Below are 11,189 nucleotides of genomic sequence, written 5' to 3'. Positions count from 1 at the left end.
ATTAATAATTTTGGGGGGATTTGCTTATCTTTCTCAGCTTGCTCTAAAATGTCCATTAAGTTCAGGTCTGAGTGATATTCAGTACCACATCAGCAATTTCTTGCTTCTTGGGTCAGTGAGCCTCAAATGAAAGTATAACATTTCCAAAACATTAATAAAATATAACTGAAATTACTACTGTTTTGCATAAATGTCACTAAATAGTACTACATCGTTTTTGGGTAAAACAACTGCATCTCTCATTAACACTGACACAAATGCTCACCAGCTTCTGTGAGCAATGTAACTTACTTTGTTCAATGTAGAAATTAACTTGATAACTGGAGTAGTTTTCATACTTTTGGCCCAGCCCTCTACAATATTTTCCGCTGCTGTTTTGACACGCGAGAAAACTTGCCCTCCACCTGTACTTGATGGAAACAGTGGTCCTACAACTGCATCTATCACATCGCACCAGTAGACGACAGACTTGGATATGAAAAGGACAGTCAAATAGAAGACAAACTGCATTTTGTTTTTTTATGCCTGGTTTGTATTATGTTAGGCGGGCCGGTGGTGCGAGTGGTTAGCACATCAGACTCACAGCTCTGGGTTCAAATCCAGTTCGGTCCACCTATGTGGATTTTGTACGTTCTCCCCGTGCCTCCGTGGGTTTCCTCCGGGTACTCCGGTTTCCTCCCATATTCCAAAAACATGCATGGTAGGCTGATTGGACACACTAAATTGCCCCTAGGTATGGGTGTGAGTGTGCATGGTTGTCCGTCTCCTTGTGCCCTGCAATTGGCTGGCCACCGATTCAGGGTGTCCCCCGCCTCTGGCCCGGAGTCTGCTGGGATAGGCTCGAGCACCAACCCCCCCCCGACCCTAATGAGGATAAAGCGGTTCAGAAAATGAAATGTAATGTGTCAGTTGTCCTACTTGTGCACTGCGATTGGCTGGCCTGGCTATCAATTCTGGGATAGGCTCCAATACTCCAAGAGACCCTTGTGAGGATAAAATAGTTTAATAATTAAAGTGTAGAGTCAAAATTAAATCGTCTTTATGTTTGGGAATGCAAAAATCTATGTATTTTTTTAACGGATCTTCACCATAATACAATACTAGTGCATCAGTAAGGAGGGAGGGGGCGGGGTATAGATTCTAGAACACATAACATCCGTTTGTGTGTTTGTTAGTGTACGTGTGCTGGTCCTTGCAACATGGATGCATAAAGGCCGCAATTGGAATAGTGGATGTGGGGATATGTAGCTTCAAAATAAAATCGGGTCTAGGGCAAACTAGCTCAACTGTGATTATGGGGGAATGGCGAAAACACTTAAAATAAATCAGAGGTTAAAAAAGTCAAAATACACCACTGATACAACTTTCACATTGTAATCCAATGAATATTCCAAGTGGTTGGGAAGTTAACGTGGGATTTGTAGGAAAATATCGTATTCTTAAGAACATTTCCCAATCTGCATAAAACGTTATAATTTGGCTAGGCTACTCGCACTTTTACTCTGAAAAGCTTCCCAGAAGCCGGCAGCGTTAGCTCCGTTCGGGGGCTTCAGTCTGACTTGTCAGTGGCGGCTAAGGGGGGGAAACGGGGTACGACTGGAACAAGAGGAACCCCTGAGAACCAGGAACTAAACCGGCCGACGCCTCGGTCTTTGTCCCGCGGGAGTTGCCTCCACTCGCCTCCCTTTTTGCAGGCTTCGGCTCCCTAAATCTTGGCTCAAATCAGCGCGAACGCGGTAAGTAGCCGAATCCCCGCTCACCTTAGCGCATCTGTGTCAATAGTCGCTTCAATGATCTCTCGTCCATTTTTCAAACATCCAATTAAACTCCTTGTCGTTCTTAACGCTGTGCCAAAATTAACGGTATTCCTTTAAATAACATCTGTTGGTTGATAAAAAGTAATTAATCCTATTAGTGGCTGCCTGTGATACCCACGCCTCTTCCTCTGTGTATACATATTATCCATGAAAAACGGAGGTGTACTGGAGGTAACGAGGCTAAACCTTTATTACAACGTTAGATACATGTCGCTTCCTGCCCATGTAAACTGCTATTTATAGCAAGCAACGTTACTTCAACCGCCGCAAGGCCTCGCAGCACCCACATACCCACAATTGACGCCTAGTACGCAAAGGAGCCGCATACGACTGACAGCGCATCTCTGAACGGCCTGTTTCGGCTTTGCTGCCTCAGCACGGAGGGCCAGTCTGGCGTGCAGAGTTTGACACGTGCAAGGCGTGGCACGCGTGAGGCATGACGTACCTATGGGCGTACCTTACTTTTCCCTCAAACCTGCTTGGTCTCCTTATAGCTGTCAATGAAATGACTCGGATGTATTAACCATTGTACGATTCACAACGAATGCCACGTAAGGTCACCACGAGCAGACAAAATTTGTGGATTTTGTCCTAACTGGGTAATTGGAAGACCTATAGAGTGCAGAGCTGTGTCAAAGCGCTACAATTCAACTCTTTATTCTAGAGACCGACCGATATGGGTTTTTATGGTCCAAATATTACTAGTTAGAGGAGGCCAATAACTGATATTTGGAGCTGATATTTATTTGCAGTAAAAGTGTAAAAATGTGTGCAACAAGAAATTATAATGCAAGCATCCATTGAACTTTATTAAAACGTGTTGATTCACCACATAAATGACCAAGTCAAAATTTAGATTTAAGATTCTTACAAGTTATACTGATGAATGTTGCATAACCACCAAAGTACAATTCAACTTTGTGTATAGCGTTGCATTTGTATGTGCGTTAACACACCGATGCTGTCCGAGAGCTGTTTTGCTGCCCTTAAAGTCCTCAAATTTGCATAGTTGTGTGTGTTGGGGGATGCCTCTGAATTTGTAGGGAGGGCAGCTGAAACGTGTCTCATTACCAATAATAGACGCTGAATTGAATCATACGTTTTGATAAGATCCCTTAATGAGCATCTGTGGCAGGTTGTTTATGATAAGCATGGGTGTGAATTGAGCATGAGAAAGCAAGCAGGAGAGAGAGAAGGGGGTGCATCTGGGCCAAAATAATCTAATTTTAAATTGATTTCTTCTTAACCACTAGATAGGTTTTTGTTACTTTGTGAGTAGGTGGTGAATTAGAACCAATACAAAGATGTTTTTCCATTGTAATATCCTGTTTTTGCTGTTTTTTCAGAGGGTGGGAACAAATTGATTTGTATTTAGTTCATTTCTATGGGAAAAGTTGATTTGAGATACAGACGCTCCCCTACTTACGAACGAGTTAGGTTCCGAGTGATTGTTCATAAGTTGAATTTGTTTGTAAGTTGCTCAGTGCTATATTTTGTATTATAATTTATGTTTAAGGCCTATATAAGTATATTGAAGGTTTATACAAGTGCATTTGTATGTTTAAGGCTTGTATAAGTAACACGCATTGGTTTGTACTGAAAAAAACATTTAGTAACATGGAGAGAATACATACAGTACTGTATACATACATTAGAGAGAGAGAGAGATTTACTAGAAACTGGCCGACAGAAGCTATCTCATGACGATTGCAGTTTTCTTTTTTTCATCATAAATGATGCGGTAGCACTGTATGGCATCATTCAATTGATTTGCAAACTTTGTGCAACGTTCAATATTTGGGTCCTGCTGCTCGATCTTTATGTTTATAAATGGTACTGACGGTCGAACGATTCAAGTTGTATTCACGTGCAACGCTCACCACTTTCTCACGCGCATCAAGCTTCATTATTATTGCCACTCATTTCCAATGAAATGGCTTGCCTCTTCCTTGCACCTCCCTCAATAGAAGCCTTTCGCTTTTCACCAACCATATTGAATAATGGATGCACGAGATATTTAATGATAAAAATGCAAAAAGTTCTTTGCGCACTGGAGATACGTTCACGCACTTCCGCACTGCAACGAACTGGGCAGAGGAAGGTAGATGCTGGGTGAGCTGAGCTCTCACAGCGCCAGGCGTCGGTATTAGCGGCGGAAAGAAGCACTACTCGGAAAAAGGCGCGCAATACAAAATTGAACTTATGAAAATTTTTCGACATAAATGCAATTTGCAGACATGTTCGTATGTACCGTTGTTCGTAAGTCGAATGTTTGTAAGTAGGGGAGCGTCTGTACGAGTAAATCGGCATGCGAACGCATTAAGATCGTATCTCAAGGCATTACTGTACTTTATATGTAAATACGTTCGAGTCCCCACAGAACTACCAACTAAACCCTTAAAAACTCAAAACAAGTATCATGTGTCAGGAAGATAACGTTAGGCAACAGAGACAGAGAGAACACAAACACATGAACACGTAATAAACAAAATTAAGAATTCAAAACAATACTACATTGAACTTTTAATTAGTGACAAGATTGAGCCGAAAAAAATCCATGCCGACCCGACCCGGCAGCGGGTATGGGAACCCGGCCCGAGCCCGAAGCAAACCAGAAATTTCATATTTTATTTGTGAGGACTCACTCGGGACTCCCGAGTCGAGAGGAGGAGGAGTGATTTATGCTAACAAATTAAAGCCTGTCTTTTGTAACGAAATCTAAATTAAACAAGACTATAAACATTTACATCTTTTATATGATAATATAGATGTTTGACAATTTCAACTGTTTAAATGCCTGCTCAGCGTCGAGGTGCCAATCCTTTTGCTCTCGTATGAAATCAAAGCGCCACATTGACTACATTCAGCAAAGCCAACGCAAGTTTCAGTCGCATATTCAACAATCAATTTGAAGCTTTCCCGCACCTGGTGTTTGTCTTTTAATTTCTCCTGTCTTTCGTTTATCCTTATCTTCTTGCTCAAAATAGATGAGGACTTGAAAAGGGGAAGATTATTCAGAGAGCGGCGTTCACCTGATGTGTGCAGCGCATGCTCTGGCTCTGCGGCTCCAATTGCAATTACATTACAGCGACTTCTCTGTTTTATCCAAATTACTTATTTTATAACATCGCATTAGGGTCGCGGGGGGTGCTGGAGCCTATCCCATCTGACTCTGGGCCTGAGGCGGGGAATTTTATATTTTTTTAAATAATTTTTATAATAAGTATTCCTTTTTTTAGTATGCACACATCATTTTAGTATACATTTGTATAAACATATATTTGTTAAAAAAAGTTAGCGAGTCGGACCACTCATCATTTTAGTATGCTTTTTTTTCAGTGAGAGAGAAGCCCGACCCGACCCGAACCCAAAGTACTGATTGACATTTTAGGCCCGACCCTAAAGATCTCACCTTTACTTTTAATCTTTTCCATTAACGTTTTATGATTTCTTTGGCATCTATTACTTTTAATCTTTTCCATTAACGTTTTGCGCCAACATTCGGTCAACCTTCAACATGGGTGCAGAGGTCCAGGATAACAAATCCATTTATACTGTCTATTTAGATCACTGAATATGCTGGTTTTCCAAAAACCTCTCAATGCTGAGACCTCCAAAGTGTCTGCATTTTGCAATCCCTTAACAAATGCCACCATTACATTTTTTTCTTAGAAATACAGGGAGCCTAATAATTTTCTAAAATGTTCGCATTCTTTAATCCCTCGAATATTGCAGATAATGTGGCTTGCCCTCAGTGTGTTGACGTCTTGGATTGGATTGGATTGGATAACTTTATTCATCCTGTATTCGGGAAATTTCATTGTGGCAGTAGCAAGAGGGTGATTAAACAGAACAACAAAGCAAAAGCACAAAGTACAAAGTAAATGGGATCATTAAGAATCACCAAGTCAAATCATTAAGACAGAAAAACAGCAAGAACACAAAACGAGCAAGAGTGGACGGAGATACCGCCGCCGGCTGCCACTTGTACGGCGCCATCTTGGTTGCGGTAGCTAACACGGATACAGACTCAAAAAGACGTTGTAAAGTTGGACAAAAACTGGAACCACACACAGGAAGTCTTCCACAAGATGGGGAACTTCTGCAGACTGTGACCGAGGTAGAGAATATGCAGTCACTCTTCCAAGCTTATCCGCACAGTTCCTCAGTAGTCTGGAGCTGAAGAAAACAGCAGCAGGGCAGGACTCCTCGACTCCGCTTCCGGCCTGGTAAGCGCCGACAGCTCTTCCATCTTATCCCATGATGGAATGTTTGGTCAGAAGCGTTGCTTCTTCTCCCGGCACTTTTGTCCAGCTCCAAATTTCCAGCGGGATTGAGGTGTTGCTCCTTCTGCTGCATATTGTAACAGCTAGTCCCATGTGTATGACAGCGTAGGCATGGCTGAGGGTTCCAAAAAAGAAGTGATGGAAAGAAGCCAGGCTAACAGAACAAAGAAAGTTGTAAAAACATTAAAGTAGAAAGTAAAGTAAAAAAGAATGTATCAAGAAATATTAAAATGTAATTTAAAAAAAGATAGAAGGGCTGTAAAACACAAAAAACAAATAACAGTGGACAGAGCTACTGCCACTGGCTTCCGCGTGATGGCGCCATCTTGGAAAAAAAAATCCAGCTTCCCGGCCGTGTCTATGGCGTAAATCCCTCACAATGTTGGTTCTTCTTTTTTTTATTCATAGTGGTTACCACTCACTTAGTGTCCTTGGAAAAGGATGTTGTGGCTGTCTTCCAATCTTCCCTTCTTTCTTGGTAAAACGCACGATAAATTCCTTTATCCCACAATGGTGTGCTGTTACGCCTTTAGCGTATGTAGCAATAGAGCTGGGCGATAAAATGATAACGATAATTATTGTGAAATAATTTTTGTCAACAATTATAATAAAAACTTGAAGATTTGATAATTTTAAACTGTAGTTACATCATCCGGCCACCACAGAGAACAGGGGCGCTGTTGCAACATGAATTCAAGTTCCAGACCAACGCTGAGGAGAAAAGGATGATGAGGAAATGTGGTTAATGCTTAGCAATAAAGGCTAACACCGACCATGAACACAAAAGGACAATAGCACGGCCAAAATCAGGGATTATGAGATGCAACACAGAGCCGCTAAAATATCCTAATAAAATCTCCCTGGCGTTTTTTTTTTTTTAAATGCCTCGTAAATATCTGTTCACAAACAGCAGGCTTATTGAAAATGTCCTTAACCCACTGTCCTCATTTGAGGACTGCCTGTAAAAAAATCTTTCTTGATATCAAGCTGTTTCCCCATTGTGTGTAAATATTCTTAAAATCTTGCAAAAATCTAAAACATGTTATGTTGGGTTAAAATTGGTTAAGTTCATCTAAATTTGATTTCATTTTTTTGTAAATGGTCATATGTGAGGTAAATTTACAGTGTCTTTTTGTGAGGCTGAAAATAGTCTGCTTGGTGGTGATGTCTTCTCTTCTTCAGTTGATTATTTTATTTCATATTGGTGATTAGTTGTAAAAACACTGAGGAATCAGTGATTAACACTGCCCAAAGGATTGTCGGCTGCTCTCTGCCCTCACTGGAAGACATTGCCAGCCCTCGTTACCTCAGCAGAGCCAGGAACATCACAGGGGACCCTTACCACCCTGGTCACAATCTGTTCCAGCTGCTGCCCTCTAGCAGACGCTATAGGTCCCACAAAGCACAGACAAATAGGCTTAAGGACAGTTTTTTCCCCACATCCATCAGAACTCTAAATTTGCGGAAACATAACACACATTCCCTTCTGCGGTAATATGAAAAGATGTTTGGGTGGTGATCTGCCTCCTACTAGCTGACTGAAGGTAAGTGATAGACAGTGAGAGGAGGTAAGCGACCTGTATCCATAACAGCAGAATGCCAAATTACAAGATTTCCGTAACTATCACTTATTTAGGTCTTTTGCCGAGTAAACGCAGCTTATGGAGAAGCACCACCAATTTCGTCACACGCAGTTTCTGGGTGTGATGACAAGTAGGCTTTTTGTTGTTGATAATGACGACAGGGTCTATGTCCGATTATTATTATTATTATTGCACAGCAACTTTTGGTTTGAAAGCAAATTTATAAAAATAAAAACGCCTGTCAAAATTTCTGCACGTTTTATTCTTGACTTTTCATAGTGTAAGGAGGGAGTTGTCTTATCATTATTGCACAACAGAACAACAAAAATACTCATTATATTTCTCATCTCATTTTCTGAACTGCTTTACCCTCACTAGGATTGCAAGGGGTGCTGGAGCCTATCCCAGCTGACTTCGGGTCAGAGGCGGGGGACACCCTGAATTGGTGGCCAGCCAATCGCAGGGCACGAGGAGACAAACAACCATTCACGCTCACACTTATACCTAGGGGCAAATTACAGTGTCCAATCAGCCTATCATGCATGGCTTTGCAATGTGGGAGGAAACCGGAGTACCCAGAAAAATCCCACGCAGGCCCGGTGAGAACATGCAAACTTCACACAGCTGGATTTGAACCCAGGTCTCCCACTGTGAGGCCGACGCACTAACCACTCGTGACACCAGGCGCCCTCATATTTCATATTCTCTTTTTTTTTATAAAGTAAGGTAACATAGTTACTTTCATATTTGAAAAAGGAAGAAAGTAATCTATTTACTTATTTACAGAAGTTTGAAGTTTCAAATTTAAAACAAAAAAGATGTGATAGCTATTGTGATAATTATCGATATCGACTGATATTTTTTTTTTATTGTGATAACAATTTTAGTCATATCGCCCAACTCTATGGAGCAACCTCACATTGCAGACGCTCCCCTACTTACGAACGAGTTAGGTTCCGAGCGATTGTTCATAAGTTGAATTTGTTTGTAAGTTGATTCAGTGCTATATTTTGTATTATAATTTATGTTTAAGGCCTATATAAGTATATTGAAGATTTATATAAGTGCATTTGTATGTTTAAGGCTTGTATAAGTAACACGCATTGGTTTGTACTGAAAAAAACATTTAATAAAATGGAGAGAATATGTACAGTACTGTATAGAGAGAGAGAGAGAGAGAGAGAGAGAGATTTATGTATTAGAAACTGGCCGAAAGAAGCGATCTAACGACGATTGCACAGTTTTCTTCTTTTTTTCATCATAAATGATGCGGTAGGACTGTATGGCATCATTCAATTGATTTGCAAACTTTGTGCAACGTTCTGGGTCCTGCTACTCGATCTTTCTGTTTATAAATGGTACTGACGGTCGAACGATTCAAGTTGTATGCCCGTGCAACGCTCACCACTCTCACGCGCATCAAGCTTCGTTATTATTGCCACTCGTTTCAAATGAAATGGCTTGCCTCTTCCTTGCACCTCCCTCACTAGAAGCATTTCACTTTTCACCAACCATATTGAATAATGGCTGCACGAGATATTTCATGATAAAAATGAAAAAGGTTCTTTGCGCACTGGAGATACGTCACGCACTTACGCAACTTACGCACTGCAACGAACTGGGCAGAGGAAAGTGGATGCTGGGTGAGCTGAGTTCACAGCGCCAGGCGTCGGTATTAGCGGCGGAAAGAAGCACTACTCGGAAAAAGGCGCGCAATACAAAATCAAACTTGCGAACATTTTTTGACATAAACGCAATTTGCAGACATGTTTGTATGTACCGTTGTTCGTAAGTCGTATGTTCGTAAGTAGGGGAGCGTCTGTACTTGCATCCGTGTGCGGTCGATTGGTCCCCGGTCTTTTGGTCGCGGTTTGGTCGCCCAAATGATCGGCTGCTGCCATCTACTGTCAATTTATTAAAAAGAAGACAAAGCAAATTCACAGATGATGTTTTTTATTGAAGCAGTAAAACTTACAAATTCTAGCAACCTTCATTCTCTCTGGGAGAAATAAGAGCACTCATTTAACACATCGGCTGCTGCCATCAACTGTCATAGGCGTCCAATGAACCTTCATTCTCTCTGGGAGAACTTGCAATGTTGAAATACTTTAGATCAGGTGTCTCCAACCGATTCCGCTGAGGGCCGCAGTGGGTCCTGGTTTTTGTTCCAACCGATCCAGTGCCGACATTTTAACCAATCATGTGTCTTCTAAAATAAGTAGCACCTGGCTGCAATCAACTGATTACACTTGCAAAAGGTATCCTCTTGTTGAGTTGGAATGAAAACCTGCACCCACTGCGGCCCTTTGAGGACCGGTTTGAGACCCCTGCTTTAGATGGTCATTTTTATCAAACAAATAAAAGTCTTAGTATACTTTTAGCCCGGAACTTTGACATTAAAATAAAAGGCAATAAAGAAAAATTAATTTATTAAAAAGAAGACCAAGCAAATTCACAGATGGTGTTTTTATTGAAGCAGTAAAACTTACAAATTCTGTACAATAATTACAAATACAAACTTACAAATTATGTACATAGGGAATTCACAGATGGGAGTTTTTATTACAAATTGTATGCAATGGCTTGCAGGTACTCTACATTGTTCGCGAATCGATCCGGGTTTCCATAGTCCTCCGAGTTCATTGGATGCCTATGACAGTCGATGGCAGCAGCCGATGTGTTAAATGAGTGCTCTTATTTCTCCCAGAGAGAATGAAGGTTGCTAGAATTTGTAAGTTTTACTACTTCAATAAAAACACCATCTGTGAATTTGCTTTGTCTTCTTTTTAATAAATTGACAGTAGATGGCAGCAGCCGATCATTTGGGCGACCAAACCACGACCAAAAGACCGGCGACCAAAAAGACCGGCGACACAACGTCCGGGCGACCAAAAGACCGGCGACCAATCGACCGTGTACCCTTGCATCATGTCTCATTTTTTCCTGCGCGCAGAGGCCAGTACTCTTAGGAGGCATTTTCAGTGGCGACTCAAAGTCCAAACAAAGCTGGAATCGGCTTGTCATAGTCTTTCTCCACAGGTGATGTGTGCGATGGAAAATTCACTTGCAACAAGACAGGAGAAGGCAAGACGTCGCCCTTCTCTGACTTTTTATCTTATTCTTTTTCAACGGTGAAACATGGCTTCTTTTTCAACGCTGAGTGCCATCCAATTCACCGACGAAGAAGACCATTTTTCATCCCGTCTTCCGCTTGCGAGTTTCAGCGTGAATTTTGTAATTTTCATGAACTTTTTTATGACTTTTTTTAAATACTTGATATAAAAACGCGATGTACTGAAGCCGAGAAGTGGAGAAGGATCACAGTAATCCACCTGGTACATTGATATTCGGGCCGCAATAAAGGGATGTGTGATGTTAGTGTGGCACCGGAAGTCAAAAGGACATCTCCAAATTGCCTCGTTCTCGACATGGTTATTATAATACTACAATAGTATTGGCAAAAAATATATTTTTCGTGTAAAACAACATGTCTAGTTGCTGAT

General features: G+C 41.2%; 1 protein-coding gene across 2 annotated transcripts in view; it reads left to right on the top strand.

The window, feature by feature from the left end:
• The first annotated feature begins 1,246 nt into the window (after positions 1-1,246).
• raph1a (Ras association (RalGDS/AF-6) and pleckstrin homology domains 1a) overlaps positions 1,247-11,189 on the top strand; it is a 131,804-nt gene continuing 121,861 nt past the window's right edge. For both annotated transcript variants that reach the window (XM_077617265.1, XM_077617264.1), the window contains exon 1: positions 1,247-1,736. The gene's annotated coding sequence lies outside the window, so the exon portion shown is untranslated. The remainder of the gene's footprint in view (positions 1,737-11,189) is intronic.

The sequence above is a fragment of the Stigmatopora argus genome, chromosome 13 (genome assembly GCF_051989625.1).
Source record: "Stigmatopora argus isolate UIUO_Sarg chromosome 13, RoL_Sarg_1.0, whole genome shotgun sequence".
Taxonomy (NCBI): domain Eukaryota; kingdom Metazoa; phylum Chordata; class Actinopteri; order Syngnathiformes; family Syngnathidae; genus Stigmatopora; species Stigmatopora argus.
Note: the sequence above shows the minus strand (reverse complement) of the source record. Positions and strands in the feature narration are given on the sequence as shown.